Here is a 12642-nt window from a genome sequence, read left to right on the forward strand (position 1 = left end):
CTATTTCTCAAGGTATCTTGTCCCTTTTGGGATTTGTATCCTGTAACAACAAGGCTATGGCTTCGACATATTTAGATTCTGGGATTAAAATTTCAACTTCCCCATCTTTGAATCTGATTTCAGCTTCTACCTTTTCAAGTAAATCTCTACCCAGAAAAGTTTTCAGAGAAGTTGGAAAATATAAAAACTGGTGAGTAACCCATTGTTTTCCAAGTTTAAATTTCAGGGATTTGAAAAATGGCCAGGTCTCACGAGTCCCTGTCGCACCAATGACATTTATGCTTTTGTTACTTAAATTTCCTTCTGGTGTATTTAAGACCGAATACGTAGCCCCGGTGTTGACTAAAAATTCTGTTTCCTCATCTCCCAGCTTTGCTTTAACCAGAGGTTCTGCTGGGAGAGGTTGCTCTGGTCCCCATCAGTCCTCTCCCCCTGCTTACTTCAAAGGCTTCTCTCAGCACAGCCACAAATACACTTGATTCCTCTTTCCTTTAACATCCCTCTTCCTTAACCCTTTCCTCTTCTTGACCACTGTAGCCAAACACACTACCTCATCCATTAACTTCCCTGGTCATTCAGGGAGATGTTTAGAAAAATATGTTTATTGGTGCACATATCCCAGGTTTCCACAATAGTAACATTTTCTTCTAGTGTTCCTTCACATTCTCCTTCTCTTTTTCTAGGTCTTAGTTCAGACCCTGTACCTGATCATCTTTCTTCCTAATCCTTATCTCACTTGTAAACTCCTTGCAAAAGCAACTGCCAATAAATCAGCCTCTTGTTGCTTTGCTCCTCTTCTTTTTTTCTCTTTCTTTTTCTTTTTCTTTTTCTTTTTTTTTTTTTTTGTTTCTGCTATCAGGGGCCATTTGACCCACAAGGACACTAATTGCAAGTGCATCATTAAAATTTTGTTAGCAGAGCTTGTCTGAGTCCCCCAAAATCACTGGGACGCTCATCAGGTCTCTGCCTGCATTCTTGCACTTTTAGTCCAGTTTACCAATTTACCCCTAGTTCTCCACATGCCCTAATGGCTTCTATGAAATTTCAGAGCCCTGTCTGAGAAACGGCTCAGTCTCCTACACCGTTACAGTCCCAGTTTCGATTTTTTTTTTTTTTTTCCCCCCTAGACTGTTGTGCTAGTTCTGCTCAGGGAAATTTAACATTCACCCTTCTCCTTTTCTTACAGGGACATCAGATCCCAGGTAGCAGCCGCAGCCTCTTCCAAGGAAGCTATCCTTGAGATTTTTTTTTCTTTTTTGGAGGAAGCTCTCCCCTCCAGGATCCACCTGTGACTCCTCCCAGCAACCATGAGAGGCTTTTAACCTCCCTTTTAGGCACCTGAGATCCCGGGTAGCAGCCCCAGACTTCCCTAAGGCACCCACCCAAGATGATTTTTCTCCTTTGGAGGAAGCTCTTTCCTCCAGGGTCCACCTGAGGCTCCCCGGAGGCATCTCCCAGAGTCTTTTGGCCTTTTCTTATAGGGACCTCAGATCCCAGGTAGCAGCCCTGGATTCTCCAAGGCAGGTACACAAGATGATTTTTCTCTTTTGCAGGAAACTGTCTCCTCCAGGATCAACCCAAGACTCCTCCCAGTTATCTCTCAGAGTCTTCCGACCTCTGCTTTCGGTACCGGAGATCGCAGCTACCTGCCTCAGACTCCTCCAAGTAAGTTACTCGAAATATTTTTTCTCCTTTAGATAAATCTCTCAACTCTGCCAGCCACCTGAGACTCCTCCCAGGCATCTCCCAGAGTCTTTTGACCTCTGCTTTCAGGACCAGAGATCCCAGGTAGCAGCCCCAGACTCCTCCAAGTAAGTTACTCCAGGTATTTTTTTTCTCCTTTAGATACAGCTCAACTCCGGCAGCTGCCTGAGCCTCCTCCCAGTCATCTCCCAGAGGCTTTTGTCCTCTGCTTTACTTACATAAGATCTCAGGTATCAGCCCCAGACTCCTCCAAGGAAGCTACCCTTGAGGTTTTTTTCTTTTTTGGAGGAAGCTCTCCCCTCCGGGATCCACCTGTGACTCCCAGGCATCTCCCAGTCTTTTGACCTCTGCTTTCAGTATCGAAGATCACAGATCAGATTCAACAAGGGTGTAAAGAGGGTCCCGCCGGAGGACATTTTGGAATCAGTCCTCCCAAGAGCAGCGGATCTGCAGTCAGGGACTCCCCCTTGGGTTGGGACGCCACCCAAGGTAACTCCTCAAGGTAGAGAGCCCTCAACTTTTAGGTGAGTGATACGCGCATTTTGAGTCATCATTTTAAATCTTAAGAGTTCTTAAGTCGGCCGTGTAGTATTAATTCCCCTTACATCACTGAGCCTGTGGTTTACAAAATGTTACTGGAGTTCTAACTAACTTTTTACGAAAGAATAAAGCTGAGCTTTAACTCCTGTTGGATTTGACTGTGTGTGCCTCCATAACATCCCTTCGAGTGTAGGTTAAAGCTCTGCCAATGAGCCCCGCTAGCTCGTGAGCCAAGACCCCCTTCCCCCTTTGAGAAAGGCGAATCCCATCTGACACCAGCAGGCCTGGGGCCGTGCCGGCCACCCCACTATCGAAAAACCCAAAACTCTGGTGGGGACACCAGCCACGACCCACGTATTAACAGACCGGGTCCGTCTCTTTCTTCCAGTGTCGCTGCCCGCAGCTGGAAGGAGAGAGGGAAAAATAAGCCGTGTTCCAGATTCCCCTCCCAACCATCCCAAGGCCCCCAAGTCTCTTTCAATCGCCCTTGGACCACGCGTTGCAGCTTCGTCGCCACCCAGGCGGAAGAGCAGTAGTGGGCAATAGCCCGTGGGCCGTCCCAGGCTGGGAAGTTTCCCAGTGCTGCCCTGAACCCGGGCCCCAGGGAGGCAGCAGGCTTCCCTAAGAGGAGGCTCTGTCCGGCATCTCGGCCCCTCTGTTCCCCTCAGAAGGGAGTCACCCACACCCCTAAGCCGTCTTGGCTTCCTCGGGGAGGTGGTCGTGATACGGGGGTAGGCCTTTCTGACCGTGGCAACACCTCTGGCGCAGCTGGCCCGAGCTCCACATCCTCCCTGGACTGGCCTTCTGCCTCCGGAGCCTCACGCCTCTTGTTGAGAGGCACCTGGGAAGGCGAGGAGGGGGTTCGCCTGCTGCCCCCAGCCTGGCCTCCTTTTTCTTTTTTCCTTTTTCCTTTTCCCTTTCCTTTCCTTTCCCTTTTCCTTTTTTCTTTCCTTTTCCCTTTTTTCCCTTTCCTTTTCCCTTTTTTCCCTTTCCTTTCCCTTTCCTTTTCCCTTTCCTTTTTCCTTTCCTTTTGTCTTTCCTTTGCCTTTCCCTTTCCTTTTCCCTTTCCTTTCCCCTTCCTTTTCCCTTTTTTCCATTTCCTTTTCCCCTTTCCTTTTCCCTTTCCCTTTCCCCTTCCTTTTCCCTTTTTTCCGTTTCCTTTTCCCCTTTCCTTTTCCCTTTCCCTTTCCTTTCCTTTTCCCTTTTCCCTTTCCTTTTTCCTTTCCCTTTTCCTTTTTTCTTTCCTTTTCCCTTTTCCCTTTCCCTTTCCCTTTTTTCCTTTTCCCTCTTTTCCTTTCCTTTTTTCCTTTTCCCTCTTTTCCTTTCCCTTTTTTCCTTTTCCCTTTTTTCCTTTCCCTTTCCCTTTCCCTTTTTTCCTTTCCCTTTTTTCCTTTTCCCTCTTTTCCTTTTCCCTTTTTTCCTTTTCCCTTTTTTCCCTTTTTCCTTTCCCCCGGCGGCGGGAGGATCCAGGGCCCCCCGGCTCGCGGGTGCTTTCTGGCGCCCGTTGCCGCCTCGGGGAGGGCAGAGCACGGGTCCAGCAGCCGGAGGCTCTCAGAGTCCCTGGTGCGCCTTCCCCTTCCTGCTGCCTCCCGGAGCGCTGCCGGCGGGCTGAGCTGAGCTGAGCTGAGCTGAGCTGAGCAGGTCGTCCCCTCGGTCCCACCTCACAGGGCTGGTCCCGCTCCTGCCAGCCCTTCCCAGGGCCAGGCTCTCGCACGCCCTGAGGCTGCGTGGGAGCTCTCTCCGGGTCGCCACGTCCCTGCTGGCGAGCGCAGAGGACGTGGCTTTCTGCTACCGTCGCCCGGCTCCTTCCCCCGGCCGAACTCCCCTCTGGAGCGGGCAGGGGCACGCCGCCCTTCCCCGCCAACTGCCGCCCCCGGCTCTCTTTGCCCGCTCTGGCCGCGGCGCTCCCCAGGCCGCTTCGGAAAGGGCTGGGGGTGGCGCGGCCCCTGGGCCGAGACCTGCCGCTCCGCTCCGCTCCGCTCCGCTGCGGGCCGGGCCGGCTCCGGGCAGCTCGCCTCGGCGACCGACTGCCAGTCGCAGTGACAGCCGGGCAGCGGCCCCAGGCTGCTCCAGGGAAGCTCCCGGAGACGAGGGCTCTCCTCTGGAGGAAGCTCTCTCCGCCGGGAGCCACCCGCCGCTCCGTCCGTCCGTCCGTCCGTCCGTCCTCGGGTCCCCCTTGTCCCGGCAGGCTGCGCTGGTGCCCGGGAAGGGCAGCGGGAGAGCCCCAGGGCTGGGCCGGGGCCGGGGCCGGGGCCGGGGCCGGGGCCGGGGCCGGCTCTGTCCTGGCGGCGACCCCCCTGTGGCGGGGGCACGGGAGGACCCCCTTTGGTCCGCCCCGGGACTGACTGACAGCGCTGCCCTCACAGCGGGGGGGGGACTGACTGACAGCGGCGTCACGCACAAAGCCCTGGGGAGCTGCCCCGGCGGGGGGGGGCGAGGCGGCAGACAAAAGGGGGTCCCTCGCCTCCCCTGCGACACACGGCCATGGGGGCTTCCTCCCCTGAACCGCTCCGCTCTGCCACAGACTGCCTCGGGGTGTGGGTGTGGGTGGGTGCGTGTGCGTGTCTGCGGGGGGGGGGGACCGGGGACGACACGGACCCTGTAGCTCTCTCTCTCTCTAGTGCAACTGTAATTGCCAACAAGCCGTAACAGCAACCATCGATCGGAGGAGCACCCGGTGTCTATACAGTATTTTGATACAAACTTATCCTCCCCAAGAAAGTCAATCGCTAATAAAGCAAAGCCAGCAGCAGGACAAGCAGCACCGGGGCAGAGGAGATCCCCCCTTTTGGGGAGGGAGCGGGTAAGTAGCACAAAAACGTCCTGCGGGAGGAGGAAAAACGGAGAAGCCTTTCCCAGTTCCGACTTCCCTCACCCACGAGCTCTCCGGCCTGATCACGCTGACTTCAGCAGCTAGGAGCACCGGTGCCGCTGGAAGTGATGTCAGATACAGAAAACCCTGTGGTAGGTTAGAGAGTCCTGGTTTAAATTTAGTCACTTAGCCAAGATCAGTCTGATCTGTTCTAGTCTTCCTGTTTAACGGTGCCTCACCTGGAGCACCACTGCTGATCCCTTCTGCTCTTCCTCATGGATGGTGCGTCCCTCTTGGCAGGAAAACGGACCGCTGACCCGATACAGAGCGACTGAGCGGTCAAAGCGAGGAGGGGATACATCCTCAAAAGACCACCAAAGGCCAGCCAAGACCCCCGCGCGTGCAGAGAGGGCATCTGATGCGTCAGGGTTATGCAATGCTAGGCACATGCATCAGATAGTTTGAATATGTATTAGGTAGGAGTAGTTTAATAAATTAGATGCAATTGTTACTGTATAAAAGGGACACAACTGATGAATCTGGCCTGCTTGATTTGTGCAAAGTCCATGGAGCACGCTGCGCAGAATAAAACAGTATCTCTCCCGCCTGTGTGAGATTGTTCTCTTGCACACCGTGTACCGAATCCGCTTTTAGGACAACAGATGCAAGCGTGTGGCTTTTTCCAGGGTTTATGGGGTGCCAAGGGGAAGAGAGGGAAGAGCTTGCTTGTTTCTGCTTGTTCTTTTTTTAAGTACCTTTCCCTTTCCTTTTAGCAGGCGGGCACTGCTTTAAAGAACAAGATGCTTTCTCAAAGTTAAAAGAATGCCTATCATCTCAGTTAAAATAAAAACCATTTTTGTTTAGATTTCATTAACCCATGTTCTTTATGATTTTCTAAAATCATGTTCTAAAATGATTTTCCAAAATGGATGCGCATCTTGCCCGTAATTCCGTAATGGCATTTTCCGGACTGAGACATCAAAATGTCTTTGTGTGTAGGTTGTAGCCTCAGCCAGCCCAGCTCTTGCAGGGTAAAGGCCCTTTCTTATGCAGCTGCATCTAAGATCAGGGAAGTGGGACATCCTCCTGCTCCTGACAGAACCAGTGCTAAAGAAGATCAGCTCATGGATATCTTCCCTGATTTATGGCTTGTTCTCCATCTGGTCAACTCTCTAGCCCTTCCCTGGTCCTCACCGCTGCCCATCTCATTGTACAGCCCCCCAGCAGAAGGGACCGAACCCTGGTGCACTCAGCCTGTACCACGGTTTGTGGGACAGGACTGAGGAGAATGCCGTAAATGGAACCAGTTTCTCAACCCCATTTCTTCTTGGAGGGAAAGCATTCTTTCACTGCTGATGGGAGTCCGGGAATGAATACAGAGGCAGATAGGGTGGATAATCCGTGCACCATGGTGGGAACAAGCCAAACAGATCCCGTGTTGCATTATCATCTGACTCTTTTAGAACATCGCCTCATTCTGCCAGACACGTTACCCCGTCAGACGGCCGCACGTCACTACTGCTAAAGTAACAACCAGTAACACAGTGTTATGTGCTAGACCAGCATTGTGCGTGTAGGTGCTGACGGTGCCTCAGCTCAGGAGAGGGCTGAAGAATGATGGTTTATTGCAAATGCGCTAGCGTGATGGCAAAAAGCTGCCTGAGCATGCCCTAGGCACATCTGAAATCTTAACTCCCAGCCTCATCCCACTACCTATCAAAGGCATAAATAATTACACAACTTGTAGCAGAGTGGTAAAATCTAATCCAAAACATTTTCACCAATTTTGACCTTTTTAATGCTCTGAAGCATAGGGCAGCAGTCCATCCAAGACTAGAAACCTCTACTTCTTCTTCTTGGAGGAAAGGAGTGTTTTCTGCCAGGGTAAGACTGATTAAAATAACACACAGTGCCAAGCTGATGCTTGCTTTATTAGAGTCTCATACAATGATTTTCAAATGTAAAATTCCCGACTTATGACACTCAAGGATCAACATCGTAAAGCTTGTTGCTCTTTTTCCAAAACCTCTAGGTTGTGAAGAAAAAGACATTCTAACCCAACATCTTCAGTATGTTAATTTGAAAACGTAAACAAAGTAGAATTTCATTTTAAAGCATTTAATAGCAGAGACAAGCAATGTGTAAAGCTGAATTACAAAAGAAACAATACAACCCGACACTCATGCTACAAGTTTACCTTTCCACAACCATTAGTACTTCCAGGTCAGTTCTTTCCAACAAAGAGATGCTGTAGTGGCGAGAAGATTATGCTGGGGAAACAACAACAACAACCCCCCCACGTTGTACCTAAAGTACTTCTCTGAGAATTGTAACAACAAGGTAATTTCTGTCCACCAGAAAGACACAACCCCAGCACAAAATAATACAGAGGAAGACCGAAAAAGTAGAGGAAACATAGAGAACAACCTGTGCCGTAACGGTCTAGTCTCAATACTTAAGGGGACTAGCATACATTATGATTAACAAGGAGCTTTATTCCTTCCAAAACTAATCCACCTATCAAACAGTTACTGCCGAGGTTCAACACGTGCTGTGCAGTGAACAGACCACTCTTGCGGCACACAGCTTTGACAGCTTTAGAGCACTCCTTTAGTCAGCAATGCCCAGCAACTGTTGGCGGGGCTACTTTCATTTTGGTTTAAAATGGTGTCTTTGGGAGTCAAAGTTACAAAGGCCACAGTTGCTAAGCGGGCAAATAAAGGCCATACTTGCCTTAAGGGGACTGCAGGTCCCTCCCAGGAAGGCCCCTCGAGAAGGGGGAGTGTGTAAAAGTCCTTTAGAAACTGGGCTGGAGGCGGCACTCCACAGCTGATAAAAGCCACATCCTATGAGGGCTGTGACTGAGGTCAGTAACACCCCCCCAACCCCCCCCCCCTTCCATTCCCCCCCCCCCCGTGAGGAGTTTTTTCCCCAAAGACAGCCCAGAAGAGGAACATTTCCTGGGAATGCTGCACCTTACCACAAGACAAAAGGACACCCCTGAATGCTCCTTTGCCTTGGCACACTTTTTTGTTTAAACACAGAAAAGAGGGACCCATTCTTCAAGAGAACGTAGAATCGCCTGAACTGCCAGAATCAGGCACAGGCTCGGACAGAGCCAGGACTGCATCTGCTCGTAGCTGCAGTAGTCGTACCTTCTCCAGAACCTGGACAGGCCTCTTCCTTCTGACTCCACGTTTCCTTTGTTTACCATTTGGTCCAGTTGCTGCAGGAGCTGCACCGCACCCTCAGCCTGACCGGTTCCTGTTCTTTGTTCAAGGTTAGATCCCACAGGCGCCCCTGTCAGAAACAGCAGCAAGAACAAAAACACAAGCTCGCTCTCTCCACACTCCCTGCACACCCAACGGCAGACCCTGAAACCCAGAGGTCGGTCCAGACTCTGACTGACATCACGCCTGGGAGCTTTCAAAGCAATCACAGTGCAGACTGGTTTGGAGGTAGGCTCCCATCTCACAGCCCAGCTCTGAAAGAGCTATGTAGCCCGGCTCTGTGGGTGGGAATTGCTTACAGCCAAAATCATTGCTGACCTGCCGCTCTATGGTGCTTCTAATTCCTAGTCTCACGTGCTGGAAAATACCAAACACCACTTTTAAAGGAAAACTATTACCGATGTCATCCTTGCAGCTTTTGACTTCATATGACCAATTCGAATGAAACAAGCCAGGAATTCCTTACTTACACAAACTCACCCGGTTACAGCCCACAGTAAGGGACGCTGGACTAAACTCACGCTCATCTTCTTTGCAGGAATTCTGAAAGGAAAAGGAACCCAAGAACTTTCACACCATGTAAAATTCTATTCTACAGGAGATCTTTGTTTCTTTGCTTGCTTGCTTGAAGAACTAAAAGGCAAGGTCTGCTCTCTTGTTCTGTGACTTTATTTTCTTGCCTGCTACTACGAGGACTTTCTTCACCAATAGCTTTCTGCCCCTCCCTCCTCAGGACATTCCCAGGCCTAACATAAAGCTGGAATTCATTGACTAGGCTTTAATATAGCAGATAGTGAAAGAGGAACACCAGCTATGGCACCGACAGAGATTTTAAAAAACATCGACAGAGGTGCTGTGGGAAATAACAGCCGCTGGACAATACAGGCCCCTAGGCATCAGCCCTGCTAAGACACACTCATAGGAAGCAGAGTAACAGGGCAGGGACAAAAGTGAAAAGTGCCAGAAGCAAGAGGTGAGCCAGGAATACCCATTCGCAAGGCTATCAGCAATACAAAGGACCACAAACAACAAAACCACCCTGGAAGCTTCTTTAGGAGAAAGTGAAACAACTTTGTCACAGAGATAAGAGAAGAGAAGAATAGATCCCTCCCTGATGGTGCTTCTCTTGCACTAAGCTCAGGTTCACGTGAAATTCCAAACTTTAGATGGCCAGAGATCTTGGCAGTTTAGTCTCAGAGCATTAACTAAGGTAGGAAAATTATCTGCAGTGACAGGCTGAGCGTCTCCCAGTTCCTTCTTCCTTGGACTTCTACTGGTGCTCTTGGTAAGCAGAAAGATGCACAGGCTCAACTCCAGTCATCCTGACCAGACAGCCTCCTGTCAAAATCGCAGGCCTGGAAGGCATTTGGATGAGAGCTGAAAAGGCAATCTATTCAACAGCCATGCGACTGTGGCACTTCCATGCTCCTCCTTCTGAATTGAGTGCCGATGCTGTAAAGTCAGTCCTACGTGTATACTAAGCAGACAGATTTCCTTCATGTTTTAACAAGAGCCTTCCCTTTCGAGATGCACTCTAAAACACCAGCTGGATTTGGATCCAAAGTCATACACTGCTCATAAACTGAACAAGAGCCCTGGAGGAATGACCAGAAGAATCCTGAGAAAGCACAGGCGCTACTGAGATGGTTTTTTCCTAAACCTGATCTTTCTTCTCATCCTGAATACCAAAAGAAAACAAATGGAAAGCAAACCAAATGGAAGGCATGTCAGAGAAGCACCTGGCTCTGATCTCCTAAAAAAGCACACGAGGGAGAGGTCATCTGCTCAGGATTCCATGCGGTGCTCCTGACATCTGGTCTGGTATTCATGAAGACACCAGTTTGTGTCTGGAGCTCCCTCTCAGTGTAACAGTGCCCTGACTAGTGCAAATTGCAGGTACGAGTCATGGTGGCACAGGCATCTCTTCTGGAGAAGGTTCTTCTCACCTGAACTGGTATTTGCCGACTTGATGATTCACTCATCATAGTTCCAGACTACCTGGAAAGAGCTCAGGACATGTCCTCCCACATCAGTTAACACACTAGGAGGTTACGGTGATGGCTACAACCTACCGCATCATTTCTCAGGGTCCAACATGCTAACCCGGAGCTCCAGCTTCCAAGGACCCTCATGTTTGGGAAATTCAGCCACTGTACAAGGAGCGGAGGCATTCTGGGGACAGCGATTATAGCAAAGAGGGGAATTTAAAAAAGCATCTTTCAGAGGATGACCTTATCCCACCAAGAGAGTGTTTGGAGCACCTGAGGAAAGAAGCCAGAAAGGGCATGTGTAGAGAGACCTGTCATTAATCCTGCAAAGGTGAGCTGAGGGGAAAAAAAGGGATACAGGTTTTAGACACAAATCAGCCTACTTGTTTTAGAGAAGTTCTTCTGTACTGAAGGCTCCCGAGGAGTTACCAGGCAGTGTCCTTCCTATCTTGGAAATCCAACAAACCTGCCAAAAACCGCTCTTCTGAAAGAAAGTTTTGGGCTTACAACAAGGTGAGGGCTGTTTCAATACAGGAGTTTACCTGTGCAGGCTGAAGGTAACCATGCAACTAGCAGCACCTGAAATTGCAGGCCACTGTACATGCAGGGAATCCCTGCAGAGCAATTATGCTGAGACTGGCCCTTTGAAACCAGGCCTACAGCAGCAAGCAGGCAGCATGCCCTGGCCAGCAGGCAGCAAGCCCACTGACGATATTTGCGTAAAGGCTCAGCCAGTTGTGGAGAGGTCCAAAAGGTTTCTGAAATGAGGGCAGCACGTCATCATGCAGAAGCACGCAGAAACCTGGGCATCTGATGCAACTGTTCACCTCCCAAGGAACACTGGGAGAAGAAGCTGTTCCTTTTATACTACCAGGCAACTTCCTTTGTGGACAACCCCAAGAGGAATAAGTTTGCCTCCTCAGAAAAGACTCTCTCCAAAGAGCTGGAGAGGGAAGGCGGCCAGGAAGGCAATAGCACGGCAGGGGTTTGAACTACATGCAGAATGGCTATCAGGATCCAGAAAATGGATGAAATGCACTGGGAGGATGGGCAACAGCCAGGACGAGGAGAACAGGGGGGTGAGGGAAGACCCTCTTACCTAAAGGGTGTGCCTAACAGCAGCTCTGTCAGAGCAGCCTTTTAGCTTGTGGGCTACAAGAGAAAGCATCTTGCCCTCCTGACAAAGTCTCTGGAGAACAGTAGGTTTAGAAAGCAACTGCCAATCCCTCTGGAACAATCCTGTCGTAAATCTGCCTTCTGATGACATAGCGAGAAAAAAACATGACACTGTGTCAAGAAGAGGGAGATGCCTGCAAGGCCATCTGCACAGAGAAAGGACACTGCTGAGGAGTGGCAAGTACTCGCACCGAAGCCAGTGTCAAGGTGTCAGCACCCACTGTTGGCCCTTCACGGAGTTCTGCACAAAGGAGCATGTGAGGTAAAAGAGGACTGGAGTCTCTTGAGGACAAGGCAGGGCAACCTTCAGGTTCAGCTCCGAGAGGCTGAGTTCACCCCTAGAGCTTGTAGCTTCACAGTCAGAAAAGCCTCTGTTGGGTCCCGGTAAAACTCATCCCGTGGCTAAGTTTGATGAGCAGGAATCACAAAGGTCTCCATGCAGGTGATGCAGGTGAAAAGGGAAAAAAAGTTACCTGAAGGCATTTTTATGCTTGCCACTTGAAGAACCTAGGACTAAACAGATGCTATTGTCTCTTTCTGAATATTCTGTAGCTTACCGTTTCAAATCCATGCTTTGCTTTACTCGTATGGCAAACACGCTCGGCTCCAGTTCTAAAAATAAGTCAAACGGGTAAGAACTGAGTTTACCAAAAGTCACAAAAAGGAAGCAAGCTTGTAAATGGCTGCTCAAGTATTTCATTAGAAAGCAGGGTTTTAGTACCTCCCTCTAAGCCAACAAGATAGATACCCTTCATCTGTATTTGTACTCATGTTTCAAAGCCTCATTTAAAAAAATGACAATAGGCACTCACTCCAGTATTAGGCTTTCTGCTTTTCTAGTAAGCCCAACAAGCAGTTGAAGAGAAAAACAGCGTGACGTGACAGGGAAAGGGGCATGAGCAGCAAGGTGAGAAAGCTTGCAAAGCCTACAAGATTACTGACACAAGGAGAAGGGCAGGTAGCAAAGAACCATAGAAAGATCTTACGAGACTCGGCCGCGGAGCAATAAAATGGCAGAGAGGTACAAAGTGGTGCACGTGGGGAAAAACAGTCCTGGCTTCACACACAAAGGCTCTAGAGCTTCTCAGCTGAACGCTTTAAACAAAACTGCAAAACACCGTCAGCAAAACCAGCCTCTTTTCCCACTGAAGCACGAAATCCACGCACGGCAGTGAAACAGGAGCGCTTTTTA

The 12642-nt window shown here is 49.9% G+C and overlaps 1 long non-coding RNA gene across 1 annotated transcript in view; it reads left to right on the forward strand.

Moving 5' to 3' along the window:
• Positions 1 to 1794: 1794 nt before the first annotated feature.
• Positions 1795 to 12642, forward strand: part of LOC138684122 (uncharacterized) — a 108181-nt gene continuing 97333 nt past the window's right edge. The window contains exon 1 of the long non-coding RNA XR_011323540.1: positions 1795 to 1811. This is a non-coding gene — a long non-coding RNA (uncharacterized lncRNA). The remainder of the gene's footprint in view (positions 1812 to 12642) is intronic.

The sequence above is a fragment of the Haliaeetus albicilla genome, unplaced genomic scaffold (assembly GCF_947461875.1).
Source record: "Haliaeetus albicilla unplaced genomic scaffold, bHalAlb1.1 scaffold_131, whole genome shotgun sequence".
NCBI lineage: Eukaryota > Metazoa > Chordata > Aves > Accipitriformes > Accipitridae > Haliaeetus > Haliaeetus albicilla.